This window comes from Anoplolepis gracilipes, chromosome 8, assembly GCF_047496725.1.
Source record: "Anoplolepis gracilipes chromosome 8, ASM4749672v1, whole genome shotgun sequence".
NCBI lineage: Eukaryota > Metazoa > Arthropoda > Insecta > Hymenoptera > Formicidae > Anoplolepis > Anoplolepis gracilipes.
The window spans coordinates 3905541-3928436 of record NC_132977.1 but is presented as its reverse complement, the minus strand read 5'-3'; the positions used below and the strand labels follow the sequence as shown (position 1 = coordinate 3928436).

At 35.5% G+C, this 22896-nt stretch overlaps 1 protein-coding gene across 3 annotated transcripts in view; it reads left to right on the top strand.

Annotated features, from left to right (window-relative positions):
* The window catches only part of Cv-c (RhoGTPase activating protein), a 230120-nt gene that overhangs the window by 49828 nt on the left and 157396 nt on the right, over positions 1-22896 (top strand). The window lies entirely within an intron of this gene.

The following is a 22896-nucleotide window of genomic DNA, read 5'->3' as shown; positions in this document are numbered from 1 at the left end:
TTGGATATTCATATTTACTTGAGGGACTTTGCTCATAAACGATTTTTTTTCGCAAGAGTACGAGATGCAGAATTTAAATTCCAATCGCTCGAAGCGACATGGTCGAATCGAACATTAAATTATGAAAAATGGCTACGCTGAACGGCGAGTTGCTGACGACCACCGATAATTAATACGGCAATCTGTTACCCCGTTGAGTAAACAGTATTATGTCAACATTCTTATGCTACCAGCGACGTTGATGTCATCGAAACTTTTTTTTTCTCGCAATGGCGATTGACTTACAATGAATCGAGGAGAATAAAATTATTCTCTCGTGGACTTTTGTTCTGTTTACTGAATTATTGCATCTGTACACATGCAACGCAATAAAATTATTTGCAATTAATTTATTTACTAATTTTAAGATAGAGGAGATTAACAAAAATATAATTGCTTATCCTTTTTCGTCCAAGTAAAGATACAAAACGTGAAGATACAAAAATACACATACTTTTCCGTTAGTGTAATTGAGTGATGGTCATTGAACGCGATAAAGGTTAGTTGCCGGAGTGACACTTGACATCGGTCGTCAAAAAAGCACATTCGGTATCGTGCGCGAGCACAACAAAGGCAAGCCGCGGTAAAAAGATCGAGTGTAATCGTGGTGTATTCGAAATATATAGCACGATCGTTCGCGCATACAATGGGGGAGGCGCGGGACGATGGGCGAAAGGGGTTTTATTAGATTCCGAGCTGTCTAATGAGATGCGATAGCTTAGTGATTTGTGAGCTCGGCCGTGATTTAAATAAGAAATCGATGGTGGTGGCGGGATCCAGGCCGCTTCGTACACGTCGCATGCTCGGTTTAGTCGGCCGTTGACCCTCTTAGCTGATTGTGAGAGATCGTTGCTCAGAATGCACGCTCATATATGTTGCACTCAGGACCGAGACGCGGCCGATCGAATAATCAACGATTACCACTTAAGCAGCGCGCTAAGCGCGCGCTGAAAAAAAAACTGGGTACTCTACCATGTATTTAAGTCAGTCGGCGATTTAACCCTTTCGCACACTTAATTTTTGCCTCAAATACTGTCCTGATGTCTTAATTATATGTAATAATAATTTAGTAATAGTTTAAGCATTTATGTGTGTGTATGTGTGTGTATGTGTGTGATATAGCTAAATATAAATGCATTTTAGTATTTTTGCTTAGTATTATAATTGTTAATCACTTTTTTATGCGTTTTTATAGAAAAAAAAAATCATCTTAAATAATTTTTATAGCCAAAAGACTTAACATAAATTTAATTGACATCACAACAATGAAATCGATCAAATCGTTGTATTCCTAATTAATATCATTAAATTGATTTATAGTAACATAATAACAAATGAGCAAGTTATAATAATTTTTAAAATTGTGTAGTACAATTAATAAAACATAATATTGCTTTTTTAATTTTTCATAATACTATAAAAATTATATATTTTTCCTTGATATTAACGAGTGCACATATCTCGATTTGCAGCTATGATCCATTTTTTATATCGAATTTTACAAAACAGGATCGAGAATTCGCAAAGGAGGGTCATGTGGCATGAGTTGGGTCCAAAAGCAATATGATCCTTCTGCGGAGTATCCTGCAATGTAATCTTGTCGTGATCCTGTGTGGGAAGATCTCTCGTGCAGAGATTGCCCTTTTTTTTCTCCTCTGTTTTCTTCCTTCCTCATTTGCCTTTGCCTCGTGCCGCCTCGTCAAATAAAACGCATAATTAACTTCTTTTCTAAAGAGTGTACGACTCGCTTACAAAAATATAACACAGTATATAAGCTGCAGTTAATCCGAGAAAATGTGGCCGGTTTAAAATTGTCTGTATTTTAGTTTTTTTATGTAAATATAATTCCTACAATATTTTTGCTCACAAGTTTAATTTACTTTTTGATAATAATATGTAAATATAATTTTGTTCTAGAATTTAGTCAAGATAAAGTCAAAAAACACTCAAACTCAATTAATTGACAAAATATTTCCTGTCACATCACAAACGTCAATATTACTAGGTTCCAATGCGAAATTATTGTATATAGTCATGTTGGAATTGTATATTTTAACATTTTACGCTAAAATAAATTATTACAAATTATATAAATTTTTTTAGATGGTATAAGAGAGTACGATTGAGTTTGTAATAATTATTTCAAATAATATTTTATGTTAACATTTATCTATTTTAATATTTTTTAAATCTATGGATTTACAACATTTTTCAAATTTCTTAAATACTGATATTAAATTTTTTAAATCTCTTTATAATAAACAATAAATAATGATAGCTCGATCAAAGTTATACACTTATATTATACAATAAAAATTCTGCAAAATTATTTTATCATTGTAATGATAATAATAGGTAAAATATATATTTCTTTTCGTGATAAATTAATTTTCTTTTACTTTGAAAATGTGGAAAAATTTTTAATTGTACGTTTGCAAAGCAATTACTTAAATATCATTACACAATATTTAATGAAAAATGAACTTTTAAAGTGTATCGAATGGATTATGCAAAGTGTACGCAACGAAACAGAAAGTAAGCCTTGCATATATTTTAAGGACCACTCATTGCTATGGTAAAGAGTACTTTACTCGCGAGTCACGCTCTCGAATTTATATTTACGACGCGTGCGCGTGTATCCGAGATACGAACCATCCTCGGCAACGTGGACAGGAATTCTCCTTGTCTGTAGAACCACGGAAACTCAACCACATGCGTTCGTTCATTCTAGAAGAGATGGCGCGAGGATCACGATATGTCACTAATTCTTGTCGCAACCGAATGGATATCTCTAGGCTAAATTAAATTTAAAAAAAAATAATAATTCTTGTTGATCATGCGCGGATCGATAGATATGTGTTCAAATATAAATCTGCTAATTTTAAATACCTTTATTAATTTTTTATTTATGAAAACACTGACGATATGATTCGATGACGCGTAGTAAAAATAATTTATAATTATTGTTAATATAAAATTACTAATTGATAATTAATGTAAAATAAAAAGTTATATATTCTTATATTTTATTATGCAAAGTTATATAACTTTATATACTTATCATCAATCTTTTTATATCGATTTTACATATTTTTACAATCAATTTAAATATGATTAACGATATGTGAATACATTGCATTATTTTATATATGTACTTCTTCACTTAATGCTACATCTATTACTGCGGCACATCTGCATGATTTATGTAATGAAGTCAACGCGACAGTTTGTAGATATTTAGTTTTCTCTCACGCTACTATGAAAACTTGCTAGATTAATGATCTGTCCGTATTGGAACACTTATAGGCAATTTCATCAATGTTAACTTTTAATTTTTTATATTCGTTTTTTCTAGAAAGAAGAGAGAGAGAGAGAGAGAGAGAGAGAGAGAGAGAGAGAGAGAGAGAGAATTTTTAAACTACGATTAAAATTAATAAATGTTGGTAAAATCGTTGATTGAGTAATTAAACAGAAATTGTGCAATCAATTATCGAATAGAATTATAAGGTCGTCAATGATTAATTATTATTTTACCACAGAAAAAAATCTATGCAACGAAATGTCAATTTAATCGCACTGCAATTGCAACATAGCTCACGCGTGATTCTTCTCAATTGCATTTACGAATGCGATGAACGTCGGCGAACGCAAAATATCGCTGGTTTATGTAACACGTGACTCATCCAGTGCTGCAAATCCGAATTTTCGAGTAGGCTTGTGGATCGAGGTAATGTTTATTTATGAGGCGGCTCGTATTGAAGTTATCGAAATCGTGAGTGTATCTCGTCGTTTCGACATTTTCAACGAAAGCACATCTTCGCGAATTTTCAATTCCCTTTCCTTTATGACTGATCGATCTTCTTGCAAAGCTTTCGCAAGCATATAACAAGGATGCGTCTCGCGAGATCGATCGAGCGTCATCGATAGATTGTTATCTCGAAGAGAGATAAGGTCAGCGATTACCATAATCGATACATAGGTACGCGCTCAAGTGCATCTGGAGCGCGAATTGCACACTCCCGGATGATGCAGCACCGGATTTGCAAAATCAAACGTAGATCTGCTTGTTTACTCACGTTCCAGTTTTATTGTTGTAAACTTTATACAACGTGACAAGAAACGACGGTCTTTGTATATTTGAAGTTTAAAAATTTGTTAAATTTCTATTTTTCTATTAAATAATCAATAATGTTTCAGCTTCTTTCTTATAAAATATTTTTTGAAAAAATAATAATTGTGTTTGATTGTTATTGTAATTTTACATGTAAAACAAGAATTTCGCAGAGTTGTTATATATTTTGCGGTTTTTTTTATGATTGATAATGATACTTTCGCTCATTTTGAAGAATGAAAGTAACATTTATGGCAATATTTAATGCAAAAGTTAAATAATTTATTACAGTAGCATTTATACGTTGAATATAAGGAGGAAATCGAAACTATTTTACACATTAATTTTTCGGTGATTTCTGTTAATGTAACTTGTCAAACAACCATTACCATTAGAAGAGTGATAGTTACGAAGTGTCTGACTTACTTCTTGAATAAGAAAAGAAATTATTTCGAGCTACACCCTCTTCTTTGCGTCATCTTTGTTTGCACAAATAGAATGATAGCACCAATGGTGAATGAATCATAGTAGGCAGGAAATTGGAAGGTCGAAACTAGAAGCGATTATCATGAATGCAGTCTCAGTGCATCTGCTCGCTTCGCTTCCTCCTGTGCGATAACTTTGCGACGACGAAGGTCGAATCGTACCGGGACCCTTGCGCGAGACAATGCACCAAGGGTCGATAAATAATGCAAGGCAATAGCGGGGACAATGAGAGGAAAGGCGAATAATGGCGATACTCCATGGCCCTCAATGGCCATTCTCGTCTTTTTATTTCTTCCCGTAACTCCCGCCCGTGCGTTTCTTGTTTTTTTTTTTTTTTTTTTTTTTTTTTTCCTTAGTGTCTTTCTCCCTCTTCATCTTCGTCATTTTTTTTTTACCTGGCCCGATACTCCTCGCTTCCTTTTTTTGAACTCGTTTACTTTTTACCGCCTCCTTTCGATGCGGACTAGTTTGCTATTCAGTTTGAACGGAGCTTCGAGAACAAGCTGATCAAGTTTGACATGAGACTCGTTAGTTCCGTTTTCAAACTAACCAGTCAAGTTAATTTATTAAGAAAGTTTAGATGAGCTACCACTGCATGGAAATAAAAAAACATTTTTAATATGAATTAAAATATGCAAAGTATATCTAATTATTTACATACATATAATTCATATCAAATGTTGAAGTGCGATAGTGCATGGATTTTATGTAAATGACCTTAAAATACTTTGATTAATTATCATGCTAATTCTTCTTTAGCATTCTCAATGCTTCTCGCAAATCTCCCTTTTTCTCTTTCGGCAACGGTGGTAAATTTCATGAGCCGCGATATTATCAGAGACAAGTCCCGAGAGAAACCGAACTTTACTGCTCGCTTTTATGTTCTGCTCGACGGTCCTCCTGAGACGCGGGTCTTGGTTCGGCACGAAAATTCCAAGATATAGTACGTATCCTACATCGTCTTTCATAAGACGACGGCAGAGGACATGATTCGCTCGCTTAGTCGTCCCTCTGTGACTCTGCTGTATTGTAACTTCCACGGATAACTTTGATTGGCGAGAATGAAATACGCCGGAGAACTGGACCGTAATTCGAGGATAAGAAAAAAAAAATAGGAAAAAATCAGAACACTCCCTCGTGGTCTTAAAATCGCCCCCGTCTCAAGTAGTCCCGCCCAAAGCGGATAAAATATTACGGTTGCTCTCGCATCCTCATATATTTCGTAACTTAAATAAACTTTAATTTACGTCGTAAAATTATATTTTATTATGTAATATAGTTTTACAGCAAGCTTAAATTATTCTTGATAACAAAAGTATTGGTAATTATTGAGGCATATATTAGATGAGTGTGCAACAAGAAATACCGATGATATATAATAAATACACAGAAGATGGGTGACGTGTCGGATGTCGTCTCAAAAAATACAGACGAATTACGTGGATTGCATTAACGCTTCGTAGAGAGACATCTTTGTAATCTCGAATTTTTCAATCACGTATGCGGATGTACGTGACCCTTAGATAGAACTCTTTTCTTCCTCCCATGCTTGAGAGATAGCGAAGAGACTATCTTTGCACGTAGAAGATAAAATTAAATCACAGTTGAGTAAGCTAAAGTAATCTGTTAAAAATATTAAAAATATATAAATATTATAAATATTTTAATATAAAAATAAATATTAGATAAATATTATAATATATTCTAAGTATTACGTCTGATACTAATATTCTAATTTTTCTTTAATATAAAAGTTAGGATTTGATATGTCGAATTATTTATTGTATCGCTGGAAATCTAATTATATATATTAGAGAGATTTATCAAAATAATTAATTACGTAATTAATATGTTATCGCGAGGATAAATTATTTTTGATATAACAAAGCGATAGTTGTTAATATTGGCTAAACTTGTATACGAAGAAAAATTCTCCCATCAGATTTGTGCTATTACACAAAAGTGATTTGATATTTTTCGTACAAGTTTATTTTTCAACAAACTTTTCCGTTACTGCTCGGCAGCAACATGGCGTCGACGGTTTCATAACTAAGCAATTGCAACGAGATTTTCAATAAGCTCATTGGGAATTCTATTGACGACAGTAGCGCCATTGCCTGTCCTAATACGGCAGCTTGTCGTTTCTTGGCTCCCAGCAAGAAACAACCGTGGTTCTTGTAGAAGAGAAAGAGAGAGAGAAAGAGAGATCACATACGACTCTCGCGATCGCTGTTTGATTCTAGTCACCGGCTCGCAAAGAACAACGTATACATCTTTGCAAACAAAGCAAAAAGGGAAAAATATCAGCGAGACGGTTGCCTCGCGAGATGTCTTCCTTTAGTATTTCGAAAACGATGACATTGAACCTTTCTGCCGATTATTCATATTATTTTTAGATACGTATTAAATTGTATTATTTTATTTATTATTTGATTTATTTTTATTATTTGTTTTCTCGATTACGATTGAATCAATAATTTTAATGCTTCCTCCGTACCTGTAGATTATTTTTGTCCGTGCAATTTTCTACCAATACCAATTTCTTTAAGTGTTTTGCTTTATATTTCTTATTCTGTGCTGGTGAGTTACTTTTGTTCGTGATTTTTCTAACAGCGTCAATTTCTTAAAAATAAATTGTCGTCGTAAAACAATATATTTAAGCAAATTATCTTTTAAATTTATTTTTCTAATCTTTATTTAGAAAGATCAAACAGGGTAATATAAATTTTAAGTTTTTTTTTAAACACTTTTACACATTAATAAACTCGTCGAAAATACGCAAACTAACTCGCACGATTAGAGAGTGCCAAAAACAACAGTGCAGACTAAGGGATATATTTACAATAATAATATTTAAATAAATTATTTTTGAAATTTATTATTTTTAGTCTTTATTTAGAAGGCGATAATCAACGAAAATATATAAATTTGTTAGATTTTTTAAAACACTTTTACATCTGTTGATAAATACGTCGAACCGAAGCCCATCTGTAAGATTCGGGTGTGTGAAGTTAGCACTCCGAAATGCAATTTTTATAGTTCTGATTAGAGTTCTAGCTTCTTCTTAAAGAGTTTAAGAGTTCTTTATAAAAAATAAAAAGAGTTCCGTCGATTAACGGTTTCAAATTTGAATTTGAAAATTGGGGTGCTAACTTTACATCGAAAATCGAGATCGAGTAGTTCTGAATAGCTCATTTGCTTTGTTTTTATATCCTCTAAAGTTCCTGATAAATAAAAAATAAAAATTTTGTCGGGGGGTGCTAACTTCACACTCCCGTAAGATTCAAGGATGCCAAAAAAATAGTATCGATCAAGGGTCAACATTGACAAGTTTCGCTATAATATCGAAATTGACTGATTACGACGGCAAAGTTTTCAGTCGATTTTTCATTAAATATGCAATGACAATGACAAAGTTATACGGCACAAAAATTTCTCACGTGAAAAACTTTCTTTTCGTCAAATTTTCATCGCGCCCTCGCCACAGCAATTTACTCGAAGGATAGGCACGAGGATTTCTCGAACAAAGTAACAGTGAGAGGAGGACAGGTTTGATTACGTAGATTATTTCTAGCTATTGTACGGTGTCTCGATCGTGCGCTTTGTTACTATTCGTCGTCGACACAAGTATTGCGGTTTCACCGATGAAATCGCTAGATTGCTAGGAATTGCGCCAATCGCACTTAATAACTATACCGTCTCATGTTTGTGTGCAGCCGTACGGCTACTTTTATCGCCACTTTATCAACCGGAAACGATTACTTTGTATGTCCAGCCTCGAGCTTTTCTTTCTATCTGTTACAACTAGAAAGATATTTTTCTTATATTTTGGGGAAAAAATATTTCCGTATTAGATCTTCTCCCTTCGTAAGAGCTGTCAACGCAAGCTCGAGTTCAATAAAACAGCTGGAAAAGATGAAGTGTCATCTCGGAGAGCGTACGATAAGACACAATGGGCGCGCCGTGAGACGTTAAAGGATGAAAAAGAGGGCCAGCCTCGGGGCTCCTCTTCGAGGAGCTCAAACGAAAGTGGGATTCCAAAAGACTCCACAGCCTATCTGGAGCGCGTTTATCATTCGCATAACCGTGAAGTAAACTGGTTCCTACGCGCGCATCGTAAATAATCGCGCGGTTATTCTCGGTCGACGATCGGTCGAGACGCGACGTGATTAATACTTTGGTACGTGCAATCCAGCACCGGTGTTTAATCGGTCTAACGGTGTACCCGCGGTGTGATAATACGCGGGTTCCGATAAACGGGGACATTTGCAAATCATCGATAGCCCGCTGTCATCGCGAGAATGCTTTATCGATTCCGGTCGCCGCAAAAATCCCTATCATCTAAGATCGGGACGACAGAGTAGATCGTGACGATGTCGTTACAGTTGATTGCGCCTGCTGCTGCGTCATAGTTAGACACTTGCCCGAGGTGAAACAGCAACGTTAACGATAACTTCATCGAGAAAGGGGAATTATACTTTTCGTGGAAATATTGATTCGATTTTCACGTAAACTAGAAACAAGCATGTGCGGCTAAAATAAAAGTTTCTCGCCATGTATAATGTTTTTTTCTAATTTAATAGCTTAACGCAATTTGATCAAAAGGTATTCGAGTGAAAAAATCTTATTTTTTGTAAATTTTATAAAGCGAGATAAGAGTTGTTTAAAACTCTTTATTTTTTAGAATTTATATCTATATATATTTTGTTCTGATGTCTATTCTTATTAATCATTTTGTACTAGAGGGATCTTTCTTGTCCTAAATAGATTAAATATTTAATTATATTTAATATATCCTGATTATCGATATCGATTAAAAAAATATTCCGTTAAAGTTTATTTGAAATAAAATGGAAAACAGAGATATATCTTATATTATACGATAATAATAATAAAGTATAATGTGTACATAAAATTTGTTGATATATGATGAAATGTTTATATATATATATATATATATATATATATATATATATATATATATATATATATATATGCGTGAGATATTATTTAAAACTGTGATTAAATTTTCATCACGACCATCTTATCGACTCGTTATTAAGGAGCGTGTAATTTTTCATACGAAAGATGACAAATATCAAATGAAACTCAGGCGTGATCGATGATTAACGACTGCACCCATGTACCTAGATGCAGACGTTTAGCTCGCAGACTTCGGGCTAGGAGAAAGTGCCGGTTAAACATCGTAATTAACTCCTCGCCGCTAATAACACTCGCGAGAAGAGGATGAATCGACGATCTCGAATCACCGTTTATGCGTAGGCAAAGCGCTTGCGAATAAATTCACGAGTGTCGTTCCGAGGCGGTCTTATCGGGGAAATTTTTATTTTCTCCGAGAGTTAAGTCCTTGCCACTTACGTTGATGGTAAGATTGGAGTCTTCGATACCGCGTGAAATACGGCCTAACTGACGCCGCGATAAAAGGACAAAGTACGCGCGTCTTGCCCGCCCTTTACCTATCGTCCTTTTTCTCAAATTCAACCGGTGGCCGTGAAACCGGTATAAACGAACTCGTTCTAATACATATATATATATATATATATATATATATATGTATATATATCTTCGTCGTTGTGGTAATTAAACGAAAAAAATGGCAGCTGTCGCGCCATTTTGTGAGAAGTCGTAATTTGTTAATCCCAGCACAAAGATGCGATCGGCTCCTTAAAGCAACCGAGGATGAAATTTATTGCACGCGAATCAACGCCGAAGATTATATCAGACACGTGACATGTAATTATAGTCAGGATATTAATATATTGCGATCGGAAAAAAGAGAGAGAACAGAGAATATATTTTATACATATATATATATATTTTTTTTTTTAATATTTTATATATATAATATTAATTATATATGAATTATATATTTATCTATGACAATAATTTCATTATATTAAATTTGACAATAATATTTTGTATTAAACTTTAAAATTGTGTACGCGTTAGAACGTACGTCGCGAAGTTTAAGATATGAAGGAAACATTTCGAAACTGAACGAGTTGCGCTAAAACGGAAGCTGTATGCAATAAGTTGCGTACCGTGCTTTCATGCAAATGGAATATCCGGTAATTAGAAACACGGGTGGCATATGACTCGAGGATTTCAATAGCAATATTGTGGTAGCCGCTTCAAGCGGCGTATCATACTTTCACTTTATTCGACGGAGAGGAATTTCCAGTGGCTGATAATTGGATTCGTGACATGGCCCGGCATTAAATGCTTGGCGACTTTACTTACGGGACATTCTTTGCGGAATCGATTTACGGGTCGCCGGCGCTTTCAGATTATTTTCACAAACGATATTCGCGAAGAAAGGGCGATCGCGATCCCGTATTCGCAGCGTGACTCGAGGCGGAATTGGCGATAGTTCACTCGTGACCGCGAAACCCGCGTGATCGATGAGATCCGCGAGAATGCGTTATTTACTGTAAACGCGTTTATTGATTTGTTCGAAGACAGATGCTGTTGCCGAGTTAATTAAAGGGGGAGCGATAAGCACAAGCGCGATGTAGTTCGAGCCCGACAGACATTATAATTATGAAGTTCGACGAGAGCAACAAGGATTTTCTCGTGTGGGCTGTCTGATTCGCGCTTAATGGCCTGCCATTTCGAATGAATTCTCTTGGCTCAACTTCCGTCATGTGGGATAGGTATATCTGTTAGTTATTTAATTTAGAAATTTAAAAGAGACGAGCCGTCATTGATTAATTATATGTATATAAAACCGTAATTTATATAACACACATTCATCTTAATGTCTTATTTATTATAAAAATCGAGAAGAACTTAGAAAGAAAGAACTGACAAATTTAAGTCGACTTAAAGTAACGATGCGATCGTAAATTCGATAATAATTATTATTACACGCAGTTTCAATAAGATTCGATCGAAGATTATTTCGCATTTGATTGAACGCTAATTCGATTAAAGAGATTCGCGCATACGCAGTGTTTAGTAGTGAAGTTTAAGGTAACCAGCTTTCAAGGACACGTCTTGCTATAAAGCAAGGATCGTTTATACCGAGACAGCGCGATCTTTGTTTTCAAACGGCGGTTAACTGGTATCTTCACGCAAGAGAAAATTAAGAGAATCGGCCAATGTTACGCGTGTACATTGGCGTATAATAGTGCGCGGCTGCATCTCCACCATCGGCCACCAATCCACCTTCATCTTGTGCAATTGATGGCTTGAGACTCATCTGAAAATTACGGTTAATGGTTATAGTAGTCGGCGGCGAAAATGAAAAACGCGAATAATTATACCCAAAGTATACCTCTCACACTTTCCAACCCTATATTGTATTATTCTGCTTCTTCAATCTTTCATATTTTTTCTTTGTAAACAGAGTCGTTATATACTTTCCGTCAAGATTTTCTGCTACTGAAAAAGCTCTGATTATTATGGTAATATTATATGGCTATCTTTATAATATTGCATTTATGTGATATTCTATTTTATTTTTATTTATATAATATTATTATATAGCAATCTTTCTTATCAATATTATCGACATCATTAATGTTACTTTACATCAATATCATATATTTTTGATATCACTTTTTATAAATTTAATTTCTCGCACTTTTAATCATGCATTTAATACGTTCCTAGAATTTTTTATTAATGATTCTTGCAAGAGAGAGAAAGAGAGACTTATCTGTTTATCTATTAGTTTATTTATCAGTCATTCAATAGCTCAGTAAACCTCAAATTAAATTTCTATTAAGCTAAAAGCGATGCAATTCAGTTCATCCGAACACGCCTTAGCGATACCGTCCAATTAAATAAAGTGATAGGTAACGTGTTATAGCCACGTGCTTGCGACTATTTGCAAGCACGTTAGCGATTAACGTCAAAGGGTGAAACTGAGCGAAGTCAGTGCCGCGCCCCGCGCATTTCTCTTCTCGGTTAAGTTTCTCCACTCGCGCGTGACAGCTCGACTAGCTGTCAGCCATTCAATAACGAGACAGTCCACGCCTGTATCGCACGCGTGCACATGCATGCGTATCCATACTCGACGGTGCAAAACGCGTTGCGGTTGCGGCGACCGAGAAGGCGTCTCTGCACTCTCGATACGAAAGTCAATAATTGCGGATCCTCTTCGCGCATGTAATTAAGAATCGCGATGAATCGGCCTCGACGCACGAATCCCGGAGCACCATCGTTAAACGGTAATTTATGATCGCGCTCGGCGTTCGGGAAAAATTAATGACGCCGTCTCTCGATGACGACGACGACGACGGGGATGATTTAAGGTCCATCCGTGACTTTATGTACATCCCGGTGTTTAACGTGTCAGGTGTGTGTAAATAAATTCGTGTGCATCTCCCTGTCATCGTTGTTCGCGGAGACCTCGCGCGTACCAAGGCCGCGGTGATCTTTGACGTGTAATCATACTTCATTATCCACTTTGCAGTATCATGTTTAAACATTAGTCGCGTCCCCGCGTGGAATCGCGACATTCCCATATACCGTCGGGTCAGTGTAAACTGGCGATATCGATAGGGGCCTTGAATCTTTCCATCTCTTTGACTGAAATATAAAATAAAGGAAAAAAATATCCTCGGAAACTTCCATACACACAGAGTTGAAAATGGCACATAAAAATGTCAACTTTAATTCTTTTCTTTATTTTTCGTAGAGTTTCATGCAGTTTCGATTAGTCAGGGTATGCATTTTTATTTCGCACATTTGGAATTTTATGCAAAAAATAATAAAACTGCAAGAACTTTAATTAATTAATCCGATTCCGAGATTTTCTCAATAAATCAGAATTGGAAAATTTCAACTATTGGAACGATGTTCGCGATGAAAATGGAACTAGCGGCGCGCAGCATTGGACCGATCGGTGTCACCTGGTGATCCTTGAATAGTGATCGTGCGTGCACGTTCTCGAACGCGACACGCACTCGCGTCCCGATCGTCGAAGATCACGCTGCTGTTGTACGATCGTGCTTATCGAGCGTGTCGATATCGTTCAGTGACTATTGATGTGTGCATCGAATATAGAACCGTGTTTTTCGTCTAATGGCGCATAGATCCACTAATGACGCTCGGTAAATCCGTAAGTCATTCATGTTCGCCGGCGCGTGATAACGGGCATGTATATGTATATGTAGGTAAGTAATGAATAAGTGCGTCGGCTGCGATTACGTGTGCGAAGGTGCAAAATATAAATTTCTCTCTGAGAAGCTTATCATATTCTTACGCGATCTGTCATTTAGAATAATGAGTTTACCGATCAACTTATTTATAGCGCAAATTGACTTTTTATCTCCGAAGAATGATTGTGTGTTATTCTGACGTAACGTAATGTTAACAAAATAACTGGATTTAAATGTTTAAGAGGTTTAGAAATAAATTTTGCCTCGATAAGCAGAATCAACAAATTTGCTTGAGCTATACATTTTCACAGTAGATTATATTCGCATTAATTTATTATGCGATTAAAACAAGGATTTGACTCTAAAAATATCTGGAGGAAAAATTTCATATACATAAACGAGATTATTTAACAGAAAAGTTGAAGGAATTTAAATACAATTATATGCAAAATAAGTAGTAGCATGTAATATACAGTTATATAAATTATCAGATTTCACAAAGATATTCACACAAACGAAAAAATATACAGAAAGAATCGAGATATGATATGCAAACAAGATCGAGGTACAACTTAAACTCTTTGCAAGTCGACGAGAACTTTTTCATACAAGTATGTTTTTATTTGAATATTTTTTAACTAACAATTTGTCGCAATTTCGTATATTTTACAAAAAAATTCTAAGAATATATTTTATAAAATGTTTTAATTCTTTTTTTTTCTATTTAGCAAAATCTCATTTCAATCAAATTAAATTTCTAGATTAATTGCACATATTTGTTTTTTACGGCATTCATTTTTTATCCAAATTCTTTTATAATTTATTAATTCTCGTAGTTAATTTTCCTTTTTAATTAAGATATTTTATACATATGTATCTGGAAATGTTTTTATACAAAAAGGAGAGCTTTTCCCGTTTATTCTCTAAAATAAATAAATAAAATGTGACAAATTTGTAAAATTATTAAATAAAACGCACCACTATCGTTCCAACATAAAAAATTCAATAGTTGATAAAATTTTATTCGAGGGGGCACGAATTTTATTTTTCGCCGATGCATCTGAATATTCAATGATTCGCAAAGTGAGTGATGATAGGGTTCTCGAGTTGGAAGCCCGCGCGCGGAATAATTCTCCGATGGAGATGTAAAAGATATTATCGCGTGCGGAATGACCGCACGTTTCATTTAGTTATCCATTTAGCGTTTAAATTACCGGCACGCGAATTGCCTTTCTCTACGCACGCATAGTACACGTACCGTTCTTTGCTTAAATGAAGCGTCGTTTAATAGTTTCGCGGCTCGCACACCTGGTTTATGTCTCGCCACGCGCTTCGAGATATCGCGCTATCGCTCGCGAATCTCGATTCATCGCCGCTCCTTCGAGCATCCGATTCGAGCTCGAAATGAATTTATTAGCGCAAGCACACACCTCGCGAGATTAAATCGGCTCTCCTCGTAATTGCGGAATAATCCAAGCGGTTGCGTAGCGACTCGGCTTTACGGCGTTTTAATTATACAGCTGCACTGTGTGTCGCGTCTCAGAGAGCATCTGAGAAAATGCTTTCTGTTGCACGCATTAATAGGAGAAATCTTATTCAATGCAAATGCAGGAAACACGGAATGCACATTTCACACAGAAAAACTGGCAACGTGTTTTTATTTAACGATGATATTTTGCGATAACAGCTCTTATTACCTTCTTCTTTCTCGTTTCTTATTGTGCTCTTTTTTTTATTTTACAATATTATTCAACGTTTTATATTTCATTTAATTTGTAAAATAATAGTAAGAAAAATTTATCAAGAAAATTGAAATCTCACAGAAGAATCAATTGTCGTCAGCTGAGAGTCGTGCTCGTAAAATGTCACTCTTTATGAATGCGTTAAAAGTGTCGACTTTCCCGGTAAAATGCGATGCCGCGAGAGAGATCTCCGATATGTCGTGGATCGTCTATAACGTGCGCGCGATCGCCAATTAAAGGTGAGCATCGATTTAACCGCAGTTCAGTTTGGTTCATAGGCGGTTGTTGCGGAGGCGAGCGACATAAATCTTGTCCTTCGTGGTTCCAGTTTCTCGAAAGGAGTGAGAGGCGATCGTGATACACGGTGGCCGATTTAGCCATCCACCTATTTGCCTGCCTCTCTTCTCTTTTTAACGAAATTAGAATCGCAATAAAATTTAAAAACACGTGAGTTTCTGTTGAAAATATTTACGTACAAATATTTGCATTCTTACGTTATCGTAATAATTATTTGGCTTCACAAATATATGTAAACACATTTGTTTTTTCGCATCATAAAATAATAAAACATGGACACGTGATAATAAGAGAATCTAGGTGTAAAATTTATTTGATTGTATTTAAGAAACTATCGTTATCATAGAAAGCAGATAAAAACAAATGAGATAACACAATTAAGTCTTGAAAAAAATTTATGCAGTGCAACGTTGAATGTATATACTTATCATTTTTAGCTTTCGGCAAAAAATTTTTTGTCAGAATTCGAGTGACATTAAACGTGTTAAGGATACTCGACGAAACATATTATTACGATTGAGAAGGTTCCGACATTTATCGCGAAGCGACGAATAGCCGGCAGGTGCGCTCGATCGACAGTAACTTCGCGACTTGTCGGCAGGTAGATGGCACGAGGTGGTGATGCACGTGTCTTCGAATAATATATGAATGCCTTGCGTGTATGACAGGTATGAGGTATTGGGTAAGCCCTAAAATTGCACTCGGGTGTATACGTGACCGACATCAAAATCGAGCGCATGTTCACTTCGGAGTATATCATACAATATGTATCGAAGAGGAGAGGACGGGAAACAGGGTCGAATGGTAATCGAGAAGAGAAGTATTAATTTTTTATCTCACCGTGACGGTCATCGATCGCGGTTTTGACACTTGAATGTACCAAGTAATATCCAATTTTCGCACGAACATATTGGACGTGCGCGTGGGACGATTTTGTAGCTGTCGGCGAAGTTTCGGGACGCAATCGCGGGAATAACGTCAGGGACAGAAACCGCGAGATGGCCCACCCAATGTCGTGTTTAGAATAGTTTGGAACATTAGGAGGTCGCGGCTCTCACCCGACGCGACGTTGTAACTCATTAAGCCAATTAAAACCGGCCAAGTTCTTGCCGGTTGACGTCACGGATTTAGAACGCTGCGTTCCCTGCTTTTTCCTCGGCTTGGTTTCCATTCCGAGGACCCACGGTTAGGTTGTACACTCTTGCAGTTGTAGACGTCGTTAATAGACTTAGAAAATAGACGGAACGAGATCGCGTTTAGAAATCGCTTGAAAAACGTACACGCGACTCTTTATCGGTTGTCGCGTTCTCCCTCGTCGGCAAGACCGCTTTAAAAATCGGTACGATTATCATTTTCCATTAACGTAATTAATTTCCTATATCTTTCAATCTCAATATATTTTTACGCATTGCTCTTTCGTAAATTGACGGTTATAATATATCATTAAGAATGTGTAATTGTCTATTTCTGTCAAGTGCGAGCAAATCTTCGCGCATGTCACGATACTCTGGTTCGCGATAACGAGACATAAATACTGTTGTAAAACATGTTATTAATATTATAATTTTCTATTAACATATATATAATTGATTCTCTATTTCTGATATGAGCGCGGAGCAGGTTCCGCGCGTTATCGATTTACCTCGATGGATTCTCGGTTCAATTATCGGAGAAAGTTGCCAATAATCTTAATATCACGGAAGCAAAGGAATTTCCAAGCCATGGCCAAAGAGTTTGGTGCTCGAGCTACTTTTCCTTGTTTATCGGCCACGTGTTCATCAACACTTTTATTGCTCTCTTTCGGTGCTTTTATCTTTGCCATCGGGAACATTATGATGGACCTTAAGAGACGTTATAATTTGGTGATGAAATGCCCGGCCTTGATTCGGTGATAGCCAAATATGAAAGTCGAGGATGCGCTTCGGATGCGATCTTTGATCTTCTCGTAAAAAGACTGGCAGGTTGTTGAGGAAGGAATCGATTTTTATCACAATTTTTATTATTATTTTATTATCTCCATTACAACGTTTTAAAAATCTTCACCATTCGTATATCAATACCACGAAGCACTCATTAAATTAGTCATGATAACTGTATCCCGGTTTAATTTCGAGTGAATGTTTCAGGGAGATTTATGTAATTTTTTGGTCGTTTGTTTCTCTTCGGAGAATCTTGTTTTAAATTTGTTCCTGGGATCAGCTTATATTTTTTACTACGAAGTAATGAACGGATATTACAATTTGAGAGCTCCATCGAAATCGATTGCTGAATTAAATTTGCCAATGTGAATAATTCTTTTATTTCAAAGAATGTAAAGTAATATGTATTAAAAGTTATATATATTTATAAACGTTGTAGATTTCATCATTATTTGATTAATTAAGATAATTGAGATTTACTGAATAGTTGATTTTAATGATGTTTAGATGTGCCCTTAAATAATTACAAAATTGTATAAACAAATACTGTGATTTAATATAATAATTATTAATATTGATATGATAATTTTAATACATTTACACGTAAAACATAGTTTATAGTTTACAAATGCACGAAGCGAACAATACAATATTTTCGTCGACAACCATAGTGATAAAACGATCACATACACATTTTATTATACATGACACGCTGGACATGATTTTTGCGATCCGCGCAACGCCCTGCATGATGTAAGAAATCGCGCGAGAGTTTTTAACGAGGGTTTATACGCGAGACACATCAGCGGTGTCCGCAAGTATCCGAGGTACCGTTTCTCACACGCGTGATGCGTGACCCGTTAATACGTGCGACGACGTTCCATGCGTACATCGAGCGCGATGCACTTTCACAGCGAGCGCGCGCACTCGACAAAAGGGGCGTCAAGCGGAAGAGAATCGTCTTCGCATTTAACCCCAAGTCGCCGCAAGAAACGGACATAAACCGCCGCGCCGGCGAGAGAGATCGTTATTCGATCGCCGCAATAAAGCTGTGTCCGTGATTTGCATACGCGAAAGTCATTGCGCTTCCAGATGCACCGTCTGACCGCTGCGCTCGCGAATCTTTGCATCGCATCATCAGGGTATACTTCGTGCGTTTATTATTTTCCTGTCGATGTAAATTTTCCACATCCTGTTTTGGTTTTCCTGTTTCTAACGCTGGATTTAAATTACATGAGATTTCCTGTGGTTCTATTCTCAAAATATTACTAGAAATAAAATTTTAAACGAATATTTAGGATGTTAAAACTTTCTGGAAAAACATTGTAAAGCATGGAAGTCTCAGGGAATTTTATTGAGACTCGGGAAATTTTTTGAAAATTTTCTCTTCGATAATTTTGCTCTTATATAGTAAATTATATTAAATTATAAATATACACCTATCTCTGTTTATATGTCTATTCAATGTCTTAACAAAATATTGAATATATGCAATACATTTCTTTATTTTAATTTTTGGTGATAAAAAGTGAAAATGTTATAAAAGTTAAAAATTTTTATTTTAACGAAAGCCATTTAATTTTTTTTCAGTACATTTATAAATCTTGAAACTTACTTTGTGTTCTTTCTTGTATGAGTGAAAAGCATTAAAAACACATACAATAAAAAAATTTATTTTTGAAAATGCACAAAAATAATTTTTAAAATATTTTCTTTACCTGGAATTTGGACAAAAATACTTGGAAGATTAGGAAATTTTTTTACAAGATTTAAGTAGACATCGAAGAATATATCTATAATAAGTTGCAATATTTATTTGAGGAAGAATTTTCGCGCTTTCCCATAACTTTTATCGTTTTAACTTTGGAGCTATATTTTGGTTTACTTTCAAATTGAAATTTTTAAGAAGAATAAAGCTTTATGGAGACTTATAAGGAAAGAAATCCATATTTTACTAATTCAATAAAAATATTGACACTTTTATATTTCATAGGTAAAAGTAACTGCGTATAAAAAAATATGTCACATCTTGTAAGTGAAACGTCGATTGACACGCGAGGATGGGTTTCAATGGATCCTTCCGGCAGATCCTTTCGGGAACACACGGTTGTGCTGGTAATAGTCCTCCTGATGTCAGAGCAGAAGCGTAACACGATTATACCCGGTTCGCTTCGTAACACAAGGGAATACAACGTGTAATTTCCGTCGATGGCCGATAGTAAGCTAAAAGAGCCTTTGCAAGATCAACTGACCCTTCGCTATATATACCCTTGTAATGACCGGACCGACACATTGTTCGATCCATCCTTCTTGATTCCCGATGACGGAAAAGTGTTTGGGATGCGTTGAATGTATTCCGATACATCTTGATTTCCCGTCACTAATATCGATGGCTAACATACACGCTCATCGTTCATTAATATTCTGTTTTAACCCAGATAGCGCCATCGACATTTCAATAAATCAGATAAAGAATAGTCACGTGTAATATAGGTATATAATGCGTATGCGTGTATTAATATTTTTAAGAGGAGAGTAATCAAATTCTATGACTTGCGAGCAAATTAGCAATGGATATTCATCCATCATTGGATTAGAAATAATCACATGCGTGATTTACACGTAATAATAATCGAGCGAACGCGAATATCCTGTATGTTTCCTGAACGAAGGAAACGCGGTCGATCCGCGAGATCGCTTGAAGAAGAAAAGCCTCGGAGCGATTCTCTTAAATGGACTTGATGAAATCTCTCTGACCCGCGCGCCTGATTTGCCTCTTTGCTGTTTTTTTTTTTTTTTTTTTTTTTCTTCTTTTTTTCTCCTCCACTTTTTTGCTGCCAGTGCTTTCAATCGGACGAGCCCGCGGGGCGAAAAAAATATCGTATAAACTTCCGCCAGTGCTCATAACGAGGAATAGCGATATTTTATTGCTAGACCGGTTGCAGTAAATGTTGACACTCGTCCCATCGACTCGTAGAAAGCACGCCGACAAATCCCGACTTGCATTTCGATTGCGGTGCTTTTACGACTTGCGTAACTCTTGAATATCCTGTCGATTGCTTCCTTAATGATCAGATTTAGGCGACGATATTACGAGAGGCTCTCGTCCGTAGAGATAAATCGTGTCGCGATTTAAAATTAGAAGTCAGGTATATAACGGATATAACAAGTAGAATTATTTATAGAATTAAGATCACACATTGAATAATTGATTAATTAAATTTTCTGAGAGTGTTTAATCAATATTTAATTTTTGTAATTAATAAATCTATACATATAATACATATTACGTTCTTATATATAATACCATATATATATATAAATAATATATAATTATTATTTGTATGAATGTACGTATTCTTTTATTATTATTAGATTGCATGTATAATTTATATATCACTTAAAAAATACTTTAATTATTATTACTATATTCTAAGCTTATTTGCCGCCACGTTATTTGCGGACAAATTTATATGATTGCACAAAAGCGTGTTCGAGTGTGCGTATTGCGAAACATATTTGCTCGGCGTTTGAAACTGACATTATTTATGCGTCAATCTAACGGAGGACGGATTTATAATGCAATTATATATAGCGGAGAAAGAGTGTCTACGATAAAAAGCCGGTTACGTATCCCGATGTAAAGAGAAGCGTATTGATATAAAGTGGAAAGTAAGAGACCAGATCTCTCTCTCTCTCTCTCTCTCTCTCTTGTGCGAAATAAATAACGAGATATACGCGTTAACGCATAAATCTAGTTTTACATTTACTTGTAACGCGCGATCAAACTCGTGACGTATGATATGATATATGCATGCGTGTGAGAATTACGAGACTTCTTGTTACGCATCGTGTTACTCGGTGTCGCGGCTTTCGAGTTTAACGTTATTAGCAAAAGGAGGGGCGCAATTAATTTCCCGACAAGTACTTTCTTGTAGCATTCAAAAGTGCTTACGATAATTATTAAATGAATTATGGCATCGAATAAATGTTGAAAGACGGTTTTTTTTACAATTAATCGATTATTTGTGATTTTAATGTCAGCTGGCGATCATACGTTGACCTTAATCGACGTATCTCCGTCGAAGACATCGTTCGACAAAATAGGCGGACGTGTACGCGAGATAATGATCTCCAGATGATTTTCTAATCGCTGAACTGAAAGTCTATATAGAAAAGTGGATAGTTAAATTTGATATTAAGACTATATTCAATATTTATATATCTTTCAGTTTCTTCAGTTTTCAGAAACCATCAAGCTACGAGATGCACGCGTACATGTTTTTCATATTATTAAACATACATTAGCAATTTCATACACATAATTTATTTTATACTGTCTTTTTATATTTTATAATAAATTTAAAGATGCGCATATTTTTTTTAGCAAAAATGCTACAAGAATTTATCAGTTAATTTCTTACGCAACACTTTTAATGCTTTATTATTATAAACCGCTATTATTCTTGTAGTCTTTTTCTCTAGCAGCAGTGATTGGGAAAAAACATCTGGTAGTTCTAGGACATTCCATGTAACTACGTAATTGGATGAAATTACAGTTGTTGTTATCGCACTTTATAATAAGTGCTAAAATCCGTTGCCGGCGGGAATTCGTCATTTCGTGACCGTCGAGAAATATGCGAGAAGATCCTTCATGCAGACAAATAAGACCCCGTCCACCGTGGACGCGTATGTACAAGACACCTGAGATCCTTGGCATCGCGACACGCACGTTCCACGCGCCAATGAAGATCGGTTGGATTCCGATCATGTAACCTCGCGCGACATCTTTCGTTTACGATCGATTGAATGGAACATGGAAACATGTGGTTTATCAGAGAATAATAATCGCACTGTGATGGTTAGTAATACCCATAAAATGGAGCAGATAATAAATGGAACAAAAATTCTAAGATGATAAATGGAGAAGCATATCTTGAAAATGTGCTATATTAGAGATATATGTAAATATTTGACAGTAGAAATTTATAATTTTAATATTTTAATTTGTGAAATATTTTTATGTCGATGAAACTTGACTATTAATTTTCTTTAATCTTATATAAATAATTGAAGCTAAATTTTTTTATTTCAAGTTACTTTTGTAAGTTTAAAATATTTATTCATAAAATACAAGACATACCACAATTAAAGAGTAGATTTAGAAATATCGA